This window comes from Bufo bufo, chromosome 5, assembly GCF_905171765.1.
Source record: "Bufo bufo chromosome 5, aBufBuf1.1, whole genome shotgun sequence".
In the NCBI taxonomy this organism is placed as follows: domain Eukaryota; kingdom Metazoa; phylum Chordata; class Amphibia; order Anura; family Bufonidae; genus Bufo; species Bufo bufo.
This window is the reverse complement of record NC_053393.1, coordinates 415,267,388-415,284,074: the sequence shown is the minus strand read 5'-3', so window position 1 is coordinate 415,284,074 and position 16,687 is coordinate 415,267,388. Positions and strand designations below refer to the sequence as shown.

Here is a 16,687-nt window from a genome sequence, read left to right as displayed (position 1 = left end):
GTTTGGAATCACACCATGCCACGAAGATTCTCATGATCCTGGAGTAGGCCTTCTTTGTAGACTCTGCTCTGGAATGCGACAAAGTTCTCAGGACCGACTCGGAAAGCCCTTCTATGTTGGGAAGGGACTGATCAACCTCCAGGCTGTCAGGTTGAACATGTGCAGATCTGGGCAGAGGTGAGTGTCCCACGACACCAGGGTCTGCTCCGGGGGGAGTCTCCAGTATTGTGCCTGACTCATCTGAATGAGCTGGGTAAACCAGGATCTCCTGGGCCAGAACGGTATGATGGCTATTACCGAGGCCTGATCCTGACGGATTTTCATCAATACCCTCGGTATCATGGAAAACGGAGGGAAGATGTAAGCCAGCCTGAACCTCCACGGTATCGACAGAGCATCTATCGCCAGGGGGTTTTCTTCCCTGTACAGGGAACAGAACCTCAGCACCTTGGCGTTGAACCTGGTTGCCATGAGATCCACCTCTGGCATACCCCATCTGTGAACTAACTGCCTGAAGATCTCCGGATGCAGAGACCACTCCATGGTCGGTAATCCTCGACTTAAGCGGTCCGCTATCATATTGAGGGAACCTCGAATATGAGTGGCAGATAGATGGGAAAGGTTCGTCTCTGCCCACCGAAGAATTACCCCGATCTCTGACAGAAGGGGCAATGATCTTGTGCCTCCCTGCTTGTTTATATAGAGAACCGCAGTCATATTGTCTGACTGGACTTTCACAGCTTTGCCCGGATCTGAGGGGCGAAGTGAAGGAGGGCTAGCCGGATAGCTCGCATCCCGCGAAGATTGGAAGAAAGACGCCGCTCCAAAGGAGACCAAGATCCCTGTACTGGGGATCCATCCAGGTGAGTGCCCCAGCCTACAAGGGACGCGTCTGTAGTCAATATGATCCAAACTGGTTGGGTCATAGACTTCCCTGCTGGTAGCCGAAACCACCATCTGAGGGAATTCCGGGTTTGACCGGACAGGGAGCACAGTTGAATCTAGCCCCGCAGGGCTGCCGTTCCATAAGTGTAAGACCTCCGACTGAAGAGGACGGAGGTGCCATAACGCCCAAGGGACTGCGTCCGCAGCCGCTGACATGAGCCCCAGCATCTTCATGAGAGTCCGGATAGAGACTCGACGAGGGACAAAAAGGACTCTTGCTAGGTCCTGAATCCGTGCTCTCCTTTCTAGAGTCAACCGGAGGGACATCTCCACAGAGTCGACCACGAATCCTAAATAATGGATTGAAGTCGATGGGCTCACATTCGACTTCTGCCAGTTGATAATCCAGCCCAGGCGGAGGAGAAAGGAGATTGCTATCTGAAGATGGTGGGTGAGAACCGGAACTGAAGAGGCTATGAAGAGCCAATCGTCCAGATAAGGGATAATAGTCAGTCCTTGAAGTCTCAACGCTGCCACCACCGACACCACCACTTTGGTGAAGATAAGGGGGGCGGAAGAGATTTCAAAGGGAAGCGCGGTGAACTGAAAGTGCCTGCGAACCCCTAACATCTGGACCTCGATCCTGAGGAATTTCCGGGAGGTGGAATGGATGGGGATGTGAAGATACGCATCCTTGAGGTCCAGAGTAGCCATGACGTCCCCAGGATTGAGGATATGGCTGACTGACCTTATGGTTTCCATCCGAAACCTGGTTTTCCTTATAAATCGATTGAGAAATCTCAAGTCGATAATCATCCGGAGATCTCCCGTCTTCTTGGGAACCAGGAACACTGGAGAATAAATCTCTAGGCCTCTCTCCCCTGCCGGCACCTCCTCTAGGGCTCCCTTGGAGATATAGTCCTGAATATAAGATTCTAGGATCCTTTGTTTGGCAGACCCGAAGTTTCGCGTGGCGATGAATCTCTCTGGGGGGAGGGAGATAAGATCTACCCGGTACCCGGCAGAAATTATGTCCTGAACCCAGGGGTCTGCGATCAACTGGGCCCAAGGGTCTTTGAAATGGGAGAGACGGCCCCCCACGGGAATCTGGGGGAGGGGTACGGGAAAGTCTAGAGGAGATACTGCAGGGGCAGCAGGGCTTAACCAAGAGCCTCGAGGAGGCCCATAGTCAGGAGGGTTTTGCCTCCCTGGTGGGTTTGCGGGAGCGTCTCGAAAATTTACGAGACGGCCCCCCCCAATCTTTGCGCCTAGCCTGCTGCCCTGGACGGCCACCGCCTTTCTTATCCTGTCTGGGGCGTCCCCGAAAGGGCTGCTGGGGGATACTCTTCCCTTTCTTGTCGGAGAGTCCCTCCATGATTCTGTCCAGTTCGGACCCGAACAGCCTATCCGGCTCGAAGAGGAGCCCACAAAGGTTGAATTTGGACGCGTTATCCGCGATCCATGGCTTCAGCCAAAGTGGTCTGCGGGCAGCTGAAACTAGGGCCATAGTTTTGGCGGTCAGCTTCAGCTGCATCTGGGTGGAATCGACCAGGAAATCCATAGCCAGATTGGCTGATTTGAAGGCTGCCAAGATGTCGTCTCTCGAAACGCTCTGGTCCATGTCCATCTGGATCTGGTTGAGCTTGGAGCGTAGAAAGGAGGCTACTTCAGTGGCCGCAATTGAAGTTGATGCGGAGGCAGCAGCCGCCGCGTAACCCCTTCTGAGGGTGCACTCTGCCCTCCGGTCTAGAGGGTCCTGCAGACTAGACCCATCGTCTGCAGGGACCAGAGTGCGCCTGGACAACTTGGCTATAGCCATGTCCACCTTGGGAACGGAACCCCACGATTCCACCAAGGGTTTAGCCATCGGGTACATGAGCTTAAATTTCCTGGCGAGGACTGGGCCTTTCTCAGGCTTTCTCCACTCTGTACGCATTACAGAGAGAAGGGTCTCATCCGCTCTAAAGACACGCTGTGTCCATCCGGCGGGATCGGAGGACTCCCCCATGTCAACATCCTGGCCCCCCGACCTGATGGATCTCAGCAACTTCTGCGTTTTCTCTGGAGGAAAAAAGCAAGAAGTTAATTCTTCATCCTCAGAAGAAGACCCCACGGAACAGGGGGTAGGTCTCTCGACCGGTGCAACCACCTCCATGGGAGTCTGAGAGGATCCTGGTAGCCTCTCATTAAGCAGACGCACCACTCCCTTAATGGAATCATCCACGTAGGTCTTTGTCCACTGGAACATTTCTTGCATCGTGGGTTCCGTGGATGCCTGTGTGCGACAACTCTCACAGCTGGAGTAAGGACAGTTGTCGTCTAGAGGTGTGTTACAATCGTAACAGGCCAAATGCTTCCTCTTGGCCCCAGACTTCCGCTGATCCGAATCCTTAGGGGAAGCCATAATTCTATAAAAAAAGAATAAACAGGTCATAACACCTACAAACACCAGGAGGAGGTGATACAGGACCATCTGGGAGCCCACCAGCACTGAAGAAAATAGAGCTGTGGAGAAGAAGAACAACCCAAGCCAAGCAATATATCACTAGAATATATAAAGGCACAGGGAACTCTGGAGCTAGCTTGTGAAAGCGATGCAACCAGAGCACTGAATGACAGGCTCTGGGCGCTTAGAAGGAGGAAGCCCCGCCCCCTGGCGGGCCCTCGATCGAGACCAGCCCAGAGAGGTAATAGAGCCTAAACTGGCTCAGCTGACCCTATGTGTCTCCCCAAGGGTAACCTGGAGTTCAGGGTGTCCTTAAGGAGACAGATTAAATAGAGCAGTGAGGTTAAGAAACCTCACCGCATCGATACGAAAAACCGGAAGTGACGTAGCGCACCTGGTGCGCGTCACTTCCGGAGATGGCGGCGCCCACAGCGCCGCACACATGCGGCAATGTTTGAGAGAACGGGACACCGCAAACCAGTGGAAGAAGAGGGGAGGGGGACACCCCCCCCCCCCCCGACGGTACCCTAGAGAAAAAAATAGCCGCGATAAGGCCTATTATAAAGGCAATAAGAGCAAAAAAAGGGCGATCCTAGATTAAGGAACAAAAGAGCCCCTAAGCACTCTTCAGCTCCCTGAGGGGGAGCGACACGCCAGTCCACCTGTCCAGAGGACAGAAAAAAAAAATGGTGGGCTGGGGGGTGATCTCCTCCCTTTCAGGGAGCTGAAGATCGTTTATTGGTTCTTGGGCTCATTAAAAATTCCGCCGGTCCTACCAGTCCACAGGGGCAGTTAACCCCATCTGTGCTGCTGTAGGACGTAAGGGAATAGGACATATTCTATAATTTGTGGAACGGCCACACAGATCTGCAAAGAATAGGGATGTGTGAATGGGCTCATAGAAATGGGTCAGTGTGCCATCCAACCAGCCTAACAATGTGCTGCCTGATTGTTTGGGAAGAACTGAGGAAGGGATGCAGAGCAACAAAGCTGCTCTAAAGTCACTGCAGTGCATTAACAAACATTCTTTAGCGGTATGGGCACAGTGTGGATCTTTCTATCATGCCATGTATCCATACATGGATGTATCCCCATTCAATGAAGTTAATCCATGGATGACTACCTGACTGTGATTTCCCAATCACCGTTTTGTGTAGGATGCCTTTGTGGTGCATGTGGACCGCTCCGGCATCCTCCATTGTACGCATTTTTTGCTGGGGATGGTCGTTTGCTGCGGTCCACATGCGGTGGGACTGCTCCCCCAATGAGAAACACGCTACAGTGTTTGGGGTCTGAGCAGTTCCCCCATATTTGCCACTATATTTCTGTGATTTTGTTCCAGATGTATTGAATGTGCCTTCACCTGACATTTAAACATTCTTTTGCACCTGGTAGCCTCCATCACACGGTCTGATATGGGTGTGGCTTACAGTCTTGCTTTGTTCACATTGCACTAGTTGTCCTGCTAGGCGGTTGTGTGGAAGCTTGGCTGTGAGCTGGATTTCATCACCTTCAGACTGTGTTCACACCATAGTTAGCGTAGTGGTAGGACCCCGTGCCATGCTGAGAGACCGTGACGTAGTGCATGATGGGCTTCGATATGTTCCTGACAGGAATATATTGGCAAAAATCTCAGCTTTTAATATCTGTTTGTATGACTAGCTAGTAGTATAGTCAGTGGCATATCCGTTTGGTGCATTTTTTTTCTGTGATTTATATATTTATATATTTTCATCAGCACAATGCTCCGTTTTGTGTTGGATGCCTTTGTGGTGCATGTGGACCGTGCCGGCATCCTCCATTGTACGCATTTTTTGCTGGGGATGGTCGTTTGCTGCGGTCCACATGTGGTGGGACTGCTCCCCCAATGAGAAACACGCTACACTGTTTGGGGTCTGAGCAGTTCCCCCATATTGGCCACTATATTTCTGTGATTTTGTTCCTGACTGTGATTTCTACACAAATTTCGCAGCTGCATTAACAGCTTTGCAGATTCCCTTTGAAAACAGGGGGATGTGGAATACTACAGTGGAATACAGAATACAAGCCAAAATCAACTTGAAATTTTTGCCATGTGAACATGTATGGGGGAATAGGGGGCCACCATGTGTTCACCTTAGGCAGCAGAGAGGCTAGGTGCATCCCTGACTGTTCTAGTAACTGTTACGGCCAGACAGGGCATACATGCTTGCAGTATTCTTTTAGTGCATTGGAAATGGGAAATCTCCTGGCTAATCATACAGACATAGCTGTCAATCAGTGTGTAGGATCTCCCAAATGATTCCTAAGCATAGAAAAAGCAGAGGTATAAATGATTAAATTGCAAGGTATGCTGACTTTTTCCCCATAAAACTATACTCCTCAACATTGAAATTGCAACACCAAGATGGAAAAGTCATGGAATTGTGGAAATCACAATATCTATAGACATGTTAATGATATGCAAATTATAAAAAAATGGAAACAAAATATTCAGAACTTCTCAATTTATTCAGTATCAAATAATAGCTCCACATATAGAAATGCAGGCACTTACACACTTTGGCATGCTTATCAATGAGGTTATTAATGGTTGTCTGAGGAATGTTCTGCCATGCTGAATGCACTTATCCACTAAAATCATCAAGATCCGAGGTGCACCTCTCATTGCAATTGCTGACCACTGACGTTCCAGATGTACTGAATGGCAGACAAGTGTGGAGACAATGGAGTTCATGGTAGCACGTTCAGGCCACCCAGGCTGCTCACATTAGCACGAGCCTGACATTGTCCTTTTGAAAATTGGCTCCTAGGACCCTTCGGAGAAATGGCTGTAAATCTAGTTCCATGACCAATCAATGTAATGCCTATAGGGGTCCAGCTAATGTACATTAATCCACCCCACAACATAATTCTGGTAGTAGGAATGGTGTGATGATTCCTTGTGAAGGCCTTTTTATAGTGTGGCCCACGTGATCTCGAGGCTCACTACGTGCCATTCTTCTAATGAGATTATTTGTTCATGAAGAGATTTGCCTCTGTTCACCTCTTGCTGTCATCCCAGCAATCCTGTTTCTCAGGTTTCTGTTCCTCCCAGTTTGTGACAAGTGGCAAATACTGGCACATCAACAGGAGGCAATGCACAATCATCCAGTGGCGTACTAAGGGGATGGCGTACTAACGGGGCGGGGGGGGGGGGCTCTCAGGGGGTGCCAGAAGCAATGAGATGGAAGCGCTCATTACTGGAGTACTGGGAGCTGCGGTCCTATCACTCACCTCTCAGCTCCCAGCTCTCCTCCCCTTCTTCAGGCCGGCGGCACTCTGAATGGTGAACTATGTTTTTTTTTTTGTTTTTTTTTAATACAGAGGAGGTAAAGAGGGCTTTATTACTATGGAGGAAACACAGAGTGCATTACTAATGTGAAGGGGGAACAATGGGCATTTCTACTATGGAGGGGGCACAGAGCCAGAGGGCATTACTACAATAAAGGGGGCACAGAAGGCATTATTACTGTGAAGGGGACACAGTGGGCGTTATTACTGTTAAGGGGGCACAGAGGGCATTATTACTGTGAAGGGGGTACAGTGGGCATTATTACTGTGAAGGGGGCATAAAGGGGATTTCTACTATGGAGGGGGCACAGACGTCATTACTAGTACAGTGGGCATTACTACTATGAAGGGGGCACAATGGGCATTATTACTGTGAAGGGGGCACAATGGGGATTTCTACTATGGAGGGGGCACAGAGGGCATTACTAGCACAGAGGGCATTACTACTATTAAGGGGCACAATGGCCATTATTACTGTGAAGAAGGCACAATGGTGATTATTACTATGAAGGGGACACAATGGGGATTATTACTATGAAGGGGGCACAATGGGGATTTCTACTTTGGAGGGGGCACAGAGGGCATTACTAGCACAGTGGGCATTATTACTATTAATCAGGAACAATTGGCATTATTACTGTAAAGGGGGCACAATGGGGATTATTACTGTGAAGGGGACACACAGAGGGCATTACAACTGTCACAATGTGGGCATAACTATTGTGAGGGGGCACACATCTGTACAAAACTACTGTGAAGGTTGAACAATGAGGGCAATACTACTGTGAGGGGGTACAATTTTTTAAAGTATTGGGGGGGGGGTAAGAGAAAGGACCCGTCCCAGGTGCCAACTACCCTAGGCACGCCACTGCAATCATCCCACATGAATTGATACGGTTTTTGAAGTATCATATACTGTAGCTAAAAAAAATTGCTTTCAATCTGGCTTTTATGTTCCTCCCACATCCCACAGATTGGAGTAAGATGCTTGAAAGTTTGATCATCTACTGATCTTAGTGACACCTGCTACTTCCTCGATTTGCATAACCTTATGGTTTGTCCTTCTTGGTGTTGCAATTTCAATGTTGAGAAGTGTATAAATCAATCTGCTCAGCTCCTCCTGTTCTCTAACATGCTGCCTGCAGATTGCACTGCATTTTCATGATGATAGGTTCTCTATAATGGAAATGTGGTTTAAAAGGTCATCAATGAAGGTTGACAATGAATAGCTAATCTGTTTCTAATGAGCTACTGTAAATGTCAGCCATGTCATGGCCACCCCATCTGAAAGTACCCTTAAGTACACATGAAGCAGCATGTTCTAAATCGGTTCTAAAAGAGTAACATTGCAGCTATCAAACGTACAGTATTTAAAGGGTTTCTGTCACCAGGATGAATCCTATTAAACTAGCTGACATTAGCGATGTGCTGTCAGTAGACCCTAACTAGCCTATTCCTACTTTTATTTATGCCCCTGTTACTCCAGAAATATAACTTTTATAATATGCTAATTAGCCTCTAGGTGCAGGGTGGGCGTTGCCCCTGCTCCTTGAGGTGCCGTTCTCCCACCTCTGGCCACGCCCTGCTACACTAGATTGACAGAGTCAGGCTGCGTTGATCTCCTACTGCTGGCCCTGTCTGCCGTGTAAACCTCATGCCTTGCCCGTCCCGTTCAGTATTCGGCGCAGGTGCAGTGAGTGAAGGGCGCTCGCGACTGCCGGCTTTCTCACTGCGCCTGCACCGAATACTGAACAGCGCGAGAATTACCCAGCGCACAGGGCCGGCAGTTGGAGGTGAAGGCTGCCTGGCCCTGTTAATCTAGTGTAGCAACTTCTATTATAAAAGTTAGATTTCTGGAGTAACAGGGGCATAGATTAAAGTAGGAATAGGCCAGTTACGGTCTGCTGACATTAGCACATCGCTAATGTCAGCTACTTTAATAGGGTTAATTCTGGTGACAGAAACCCTTTAAGGCTCACTAGATCAAAAGACTATGTTTGATCCCAGACACAACTCAGCATGGAATTAGCATTTGGGTACATGACACCTGAATAGACAGCCACAATGTTTTGGTCAGTCAGTTTCTAGTTCAGCTGTCAAGATTGTCTAGCAACAAAAAAGTTCATTAAAATGCAAATTAGATTTTGCTATATTATTCATTTTGTACTCATCAGTGCTCAATCATCTTCAAGACTAAGTCCATTATTAGCATATCATGGATTTTAAACACATTCAGAATTTTGCAGAATATGCGTGAGTTACTCCTGAAGTGAGATGTAATGCATTGCAATGCAATTCAAGACAGATGAGAAGAAATGAGAATACACTGAACATAAGGTGATATTCCAACTTAGATATAATATCCCACATGCATGAAAGCAGAAATTATGATGACTATTCCATCTAGATAACCTGCATAGAACTAGAATCAATGAACTTAAGGGCACATTTATTAAAACCAGCGCTTTAGACGCCGGTCTTAATAAGGCCCTGCACTGGCGGTGGATTAGCCGCAGTTATGTAGAGGAGCCAGCCTCTACATAAGGTTGGTGTATCCAGTGCCGCTTCTAAATGAAGACAGCTGGCTTACATTTAGACCATTTTCTATGCCTAAAGCAGGTGTAGAAAATTATAAATGAGATGGGCCTTTTGGCCCGTCCCCTTCCCTGCCCATGCCACGCCCACTTTTTTAGACCTTTTGTGAGTTGGGAAAAGTCACAGATTGCGGCGCAACACAAATGTCCTTTGTGCCGCAATCTGCACCAGAGATATGCCTAATGTAGGCATATTTCTGTTTAATAAATGACTCCCTTGGAGTATTCAGGAAAGGGTGTTCATTAGAAAGAAAATTTACAGATGTAGCAGAACTAAATGGAATTGTCATAACACATGTCACAGTGTTATCTACTGACAAAAGCCATTGAAAACCATTGAATAAGTAAATTAACATTTTCCTGCCATTGCTTACCATGTTTATCAAGTATCACCACAATTTTTTCTGCCACATGCACCATGTTCATAAAAAGCTGAAAAATATGTGTCTCACCCTGCCTAATTCACTAGGATAGAAATGCTTAAAAACACTAAGTGTACCAGCTATACCTGGTACCCACAGGAAACAAGAGCAAGAACAGTGCAAAAATCAGCTGACTCTCTGGGTGTTTTTAATGCTTTCATACCAAAAAACGCATAAAGTATATGTACATAAAATCAATAAATGGTAACAAAATGGTAGAAATGGATTGTACATCAACTGAAACCAATATTAGATCATAGTTCACCTGAGAAGTCCTATCTAGGGGATCCAGTCAGGGCAGGGACGACGGGTAGGCGAGGGTAGTTGCCTGCCTAGGGCGCCACCTCACTACCCATAACAAAGAAGTGCAATCAAGGCCACATCTGCGGCTATTCAGCGACATAGGCTTCAGACTACTAGGCAGTAGAACAACACAAGAAGGCGCAATGACATTTCTGCGACCTCCTGGAGAAAGTGATGTCATCAGGACAAGCTGCGCTAGGACAAAGATCAGTCTGCACCCCAGAATCCAATCAAAAACCAAAGCAATGGAGCCAACTACTTAAGAGCACACAATTAATATTTGTGACACACTGTTGGGTTACTTGGCTAGGCAACTTTGAGAAACATTGATTTATACAATTAATTGAAAGTATCCTGACTCCCCAAATTTTTTTTGGGGGGGGGCAATTTTTGGATAATGTCCTTAACAGCTAAATCATGACCTCAAGATGCTTATGAATAAAAGCCATTTAAAACTCATCTGAATGCTTCATAGAATTTACATTCGAAAAATAACTTGCAGATAAAATAGAATGGATACATTTCACCATGAATTCTACTGTATGTATGCAATGGTGCTTCCTAGCATTTGGTCAAAAATGTAACTTATTTTGCTCATGATAATCTTACAATTTCCTACTAATGCACTGTGAGAAATGCTTCGAAAAGCCAGAGATGCCATCATCCCAAGTTAAGCATTATTTCACACAGCCAGGCATTTTTGCCAGCTCCCAAATGTTAACAGCCTCTGACACAGCAGTGAGCTTTCTGTGTGTGCGGCTTATAAAGGTCATTGCTCGACTGTCAATGAGAAAGGTCATTCCTAGCCCTGCTTGTTTTTGACATGTATGTACTGTTTTCTTGTTACAAGCTAAATATTTTGCCGTTAGAAAACCATGTTTATGCTCATGAAGCTACTGTACTGTGCATGAATTACATATTTAATGTGTACTCCATGGAGATAATTTATTGAGCATTTTAAGAGACATGAGGATGATGTATAAAATTTGCAAAAGTGGAGAGAGCCTAAAGCAAGCAATCACTGGGTTAAATGAAAATGTTATATTAATTAACAGAAATTGTGAAAGATTGATCCGAACAGGAGTAATATGATGTGGCTACAATATTCAACCTAATTATCTCTTCCTCATTAGTGGAAATTAACACTTAAAAGATTATCTAAAATAGAGTCACAAAATATTGTCTTGTCCTATGTATATAGTGCATCATATTATGATTAGCGATGAGCGGCACAGGCAATACTCAAATTTGCAATAATTTTTAGCTGAATATGCACGTATTGATGTTCAATTTCATTACCTATAACAAACAATCACACAAAGACTATATGCTAACAACCTATCTATGAGACAGGTACAGTTAGCATACCTTAAAATGGCAGTGTTGAGCACTATGAGACATTCATGACCAACTCTTTTTTTTTTTTATTTTTTTTTATCGAAAGCCCAAAGTCGTGCTCTCACCTCGTGCCCAAAATCGTGCAGCGTGCCACACAAAAATCGTGCACTAGGTCGCGGTCTATCGCAGGCCCTCTCCGAAGAGAAGAGCCCCCCACAAACCATTCCCAATCCCTCCGGGGCCGTTAAGCTCCTGCAAGGGACTGAGACCAGTGGCAACCCTCAGCCGAAGCCAAGGGTACGCCCATCTATGCTCCCGGCTTTCGCCTAGGCTGCCACCCAGGGCGTCAGCCAGGAGCTTCAACAAGGTCTGGACTCTCCCCAGAGGGAGAGCCCAAGGGGTTTGGCAGGGGGGTGAGGAACCAAAATGGCCACACACACCCCCCCCTAGACCTCAAGGAGGGGGTACCCGTTAGGGCGCCGCAACCCTTGAAAATCCTAGTGACACACAACGTGTAAAAGTGCACACGGTGACATAAAAAATAAATAAGTGAAGTGTTTTGCCCTTAAGGCCCAGACATTCGGCCGGAATTATAAAAATTCCTCGTATTTTCAAGGCCGAAGCCGAGCGAATAGAGGTGTGTGCTAAAGTTGTGAGAAAGAAGTGCTTGTGCAAATGTGCCATCTCTCAGTGGGTTGCCACCCCCCGTGAGTTCCGGCACCCCAGGGCACCACCCCTGGGGCACTCGCACTTTGGGCTTTCAACACAACTCGACCTAGATGGCATCGATCCAGCAGAGCTCAAAGGTAGCTTCACATGGGATTTTCGGTCCTACTCCCATGTTCCGCCACCCAGGGTTGCCATGGAGGGAGTACAGCCTGGAGCGTAGCTCTACAGGACTGAAGAACAGATACTACACTTGATCTTAGCCAAAAGGCCGAGAAGCGACCAACTCTTTATGCACACAGACTTGAGAGCCAGAGAGCCTCAAAGTTGCTTGACTTTTGTTGGATGACTTGGGGGACCTGCGCACCTAGATCATTATCATTAGGGTGACAAAAATAGAAATATTTTTTTGGATGCCAGCTAACTCTTCTCTCACTGCTTTGAAGGGCTGCATAAAAATTTTCAGTTTTCTAATTTTCCTAACATTTATATTCAATAACCTTTCTATACTGTTTTCTCATGTAAACTCATTTACATAAACATGGGTATATGGGAAATACATGTAAATTAGCAGAATCTGCCTTGTTTTTCAGCTGAAACACTATTTACATGTCTTTCCCATATGCCCATGTTTATGCAAATGAGATTACCTGACAAAACTGTATAGAAAGGTTATTGAATATAAATGTTAGGACAATTATAAAACTGATTTTTTTTTTTTTATGCAGCCCCCCTAAGCAGTGAGAGAAGAGTTAGCTGGCTTCCAAAAAATAATAATTTACAATTTTTGTCACCCTAATGATATTGATCTAGGTACACAGGTCCCCCAAGCCATCCAACACAAATCAAGCAACTTTGAGGCTTACTGGCTTTCAGTCAGAGGAGAGATGGTCTTGAATGTCTCATTGCACACAAGGCTAGCATTGTAAGGTATGCTGACTGTACCAGTCTCATGGATAGGTTGTTGATTTGCACATACTCGGCTTTTGGCATACAGCCTTTGTGTGATTGTCTGTTATATGTTGTTTATTGTGAGTTATAGGTAAAGATTAGGGTTAAGCAAACACTTGGAAGTTCAGGTTTGGGACCTGAACTTGACGCTGAACCAAAACCCCATTGAAGTCAATGGGGACCCGAACTTTGAGGCTCTAAAAAAGTCATAGAAAGGGCTAGAGGGCTGTAAAAGGAAACAGGATAGGGGTAAAAGCAGGACAATTGCCCTACAAACAAATGTGGATAAAGAAATTAATTAAAATAACAGAATAAAAAAAAAAGTAAAAAAATAATGATCTTGAACTAGTAGGCAGAGGTCAAAGTGAAGTAGGAGGTTGAGGAGGTAGTGGACGTGGCGGTGTAGGTGGAAGCAGTGGTGGAGGAGAAGGTAGAAAATACTTTTTGTATTTTTTTTATTTTTAATATTTTTTTCCCCCCATAAATTTGGGAAGACCTCAAAACATTGGGAAATATAACAATGGCTGGGTGCGGCCGGTATACTTGTCTATTCAGCACAAGGTACGGACATCCATGTGGGATCTATGCCTGGTTCATTTTAATGAACTTGAGCTTGTCCACATTGGCTGTGGACAGGCGGCTGTGCTGGTCTGTGATCACAGGGCAGCGCAGGCCAGCACCTCCAAGGCGTAAAGGGCAAGCTCAGGCTATGTGCCCAATTTGGAGACCCAGAAGTTGAATGGGGCAGACCCATCAGTCAGTAAGTGTAGGCGTGTGCACACGTACTGTTCCACCATGTTGCTGAAATGCTGTTCCATATCAGCTGGTGGTGCTGGTTGTTGTGGCGTGCTGACAAAGCTTTTCCACATTTCGGCCATGCTAACCCTCCCTTCTGAGGTGCTGGCAATGCCGCAGCTGTGTTGGCGACTTCTTCCTCCTCCTCTGCCTTCATCTTGTGCTTCCACTGAGCCCCCGCTGTCAGGTGGGAATGCCATCAGCAGCGTGTCTACCAGCTTGCGCTTGTACTCACGCATCTTCTGAACACGCCCCAGTGACAGAATTAAGGATGGCATGTTGTCCTTGTAGCGGGGATCCAGCAGGGTGGTCACCCAGTAATTAGCACTGGTTAGAATGTGGGCAACTCGGCGGTCATTGCGCAGGCACTGCAGCATGTGGTCGCTCATGTGTGCCAGGCTGCCCAGAGGCAACGTGTCATGACAGAGGGTAGGGATAAGTGCAGCCCTAAACTCCACCCCACCTCTGTCCCCGCCTACTTGCACGGCCCGTCCCAACCGATGGTGTACAACTTGGTGGCAGTCCCTCACTTAGACACGTGCAGGAGCCTAAGAAGATAAAGAAATACTGTAACAGAGCCAGGAAAGCCAAGGTCGAAGCCAGGAGGTCACGCAGGTACACAGGGAGCAATACAATAACGAGGTCAAAACACAATCAGAAGCCAAGAGGTCACATCAATTCCAGGGAGGTCACAAGGTCGAGGTAAAAAACAGTGCCGAGGTCCAAACACACACAGAAAGGCGCAATACAAAATGCTGGTGAGGGTAGCAAGACCAATCACAGGCAACCTGTGGCCAGCTGGCTGCCTGTTTAAATAACCCCTACAGGTGAGTCACGTGACGTGGCCAGCGTTACGTGACTCTGATTGCTCATAAAACAGCTGAGCGCCGATTCATTAACATTGGTACTCAGATCCCCTGCTGCTCGTTGTCTAAGGGATGGAGAACGCCGGCCACGCTGAGGAGGCGTGTGCGGCCGGGTCCTCCCCGCCCCCTGGTCCCCATGGATATGAGGATGCCGACCGCATCCTCGCTCCGCTGTATGTGTGGGATGCCGGCGGCGCTGTGAATGAAGAGCTTGCCGCCGACTCCCCGTGACACAATGGCAAGCTGTTCTCTGTGGGAGCTGTCCTCTGTATCCCCCCAGCCACGCTCCAGTGATGCCCATGAGCTGCTTTGGGTGCCACCCTGCTGTGAACACAGTTCCTCCTCCTCGTCATCCTCCTTCTCCTCATCCTCCAGAACTGTGCCATGGCTGGACAACTTTGTCTCTGGCCTCTGTTGGTGCAGGAACCCACCCTCCGAGCCACTTGTGAATGACTGGCCTGATAACCATGGAAATGATCCCTCTTCCTCCTCTTCTTCCTCCTGTGCCACATCCTCTTCCATCATCGCCCAAAGCGTTTTTTTTCAAGGAGACATAGAAGTCGGATAGTAACGCTGAGGACTGCATCATCTGCACAGGCCATGTTGGTGGAGTACTCGAAACAGCGCTAAACGGCACACAAGTCCCGCATGGAGGCCCACTCATTGGTGGTGAAGTGGTGCTGTTCCGCAGAGCAACTCACCCGTGCATGCTGCAGCTGAAACTCCACTATTGCCTGCTGCTGCTTGCATAGTCTCTCCAGCATGTGCAAGGTGAAGTTCCACCTTGTGGGTACGTCGCATATGAGGCGGTGAGCGGGAAGGCCGAAATTACGCTGCAGAGCAGACAGGCGAGCAGCAGCAGGGTGAGAATGCCAAAAGCATGCACAGACGGCCCGCACTTTCTGCGGCAGCTCTGACATATCGGGGTATTTTTCAGGAACCTCTGCAACACCAAATTCAGCACATGTGCCAGGCTAGGGATGTGCGTCAAGCCGGCTAGGCCCAGAGCTGCTATGAGATTTTGGCTGAGATTTCCCCCAAACAGATGAGTTTCAAAACAGCCTGCTGTCATTTTCCTCCGGCTGTGCTGAAGTTGGTGGTGAAGATGTTACACTGACCAGAAGAGGAGTTGGTAGAGGAGGAAGCGGAGTAGGAGGATGAGGCAACAGGAGGCAAAGAGAAATGTCCTGCAATCCTCGGTGGCGGAAGGACATGCACCAAAATGCTGTCCGCCTCAGGCCCAGCCACCACTGTATTTACCCAGTGTGCAGTTAGGGAGATATAACGTCCTTGCCCGTGCTTACTGGTCCACGTATCGGTAAATAAGTGGATCTTGCCACAGATGGCGTTGCACAGTGCACACCTAATTTTGTCCACCACTTGGTTATGCAAGGAGGGATGGCTCGCCTGGAAAAGTAGTGGCGGCTAGGAACCACGTACTGTGGGACAGCCACCGCCATAAGTCTTTTAAAAGTCTCCGTCTCCACCAGACTGAATGACAGCATTTCAAAGGCCAGGAATTTTGAAATGCTGGCATTAAGGCCCAGGGATCGCGGGTGGGTACTTCCTCTTTCTCTCCAGTGTTTGGGAGATGGACAGCTGAATGCTTCCATGGGACATTGTGGAGATGCTTGGTGACGGTAACGGACGTTGTGGCGTTGCTGCCACATCATCTGTTTGCGGGGTGGCAGCTGCCACTGTCAATCCAGAGGAGGAGGAAGAGGCCGAGACTGCAGCAGAAGAGGGACCAGGAGGAGCCTGAGATCTGTTGTGAGATGTTTACTCCACTGCAGCTCGTGGTCATGCAGGTGGTGCTCAGGTTTAGAACATTTATGCCTCGCTTCCGGCTCTGATTGCACAGCGTGCAAACCACTCGCGTGCAAACCACTCAGCACATTGTCTGAAGAATTGCCACGCTAGGGAACTCCTTGGAGCTGGCTTTGGTGTGCTCAGTCCCTGGGTACGGTGGGCAGTAGCAGGCGTACTAGTTAGGGTACGGCCACTCTTCTTTTGCACACTGCTACCTCTTTTGCTGTGCGGCTGGTGCTGTGTGACCACCACCTCTTCCTCCGAACTGCACATGTCACTTGCATGACCTTGATTCCATGT

At 47.8% G+C, this 16,687-nt stretch overlaps 1 pseudogene; it reads right to left on the bottom strand.

The window, feature by feature from the left end:
• Positions 1-12,166: 12,166 nt before the first annotated feature.
• On the bottom strand, positions 12,167-12,249 carry LOC121002931 (annotated as a pseudogene).
• Between the last annotated feature and the right edge of the window lie 4,438 nt (positions 12,250-16,687).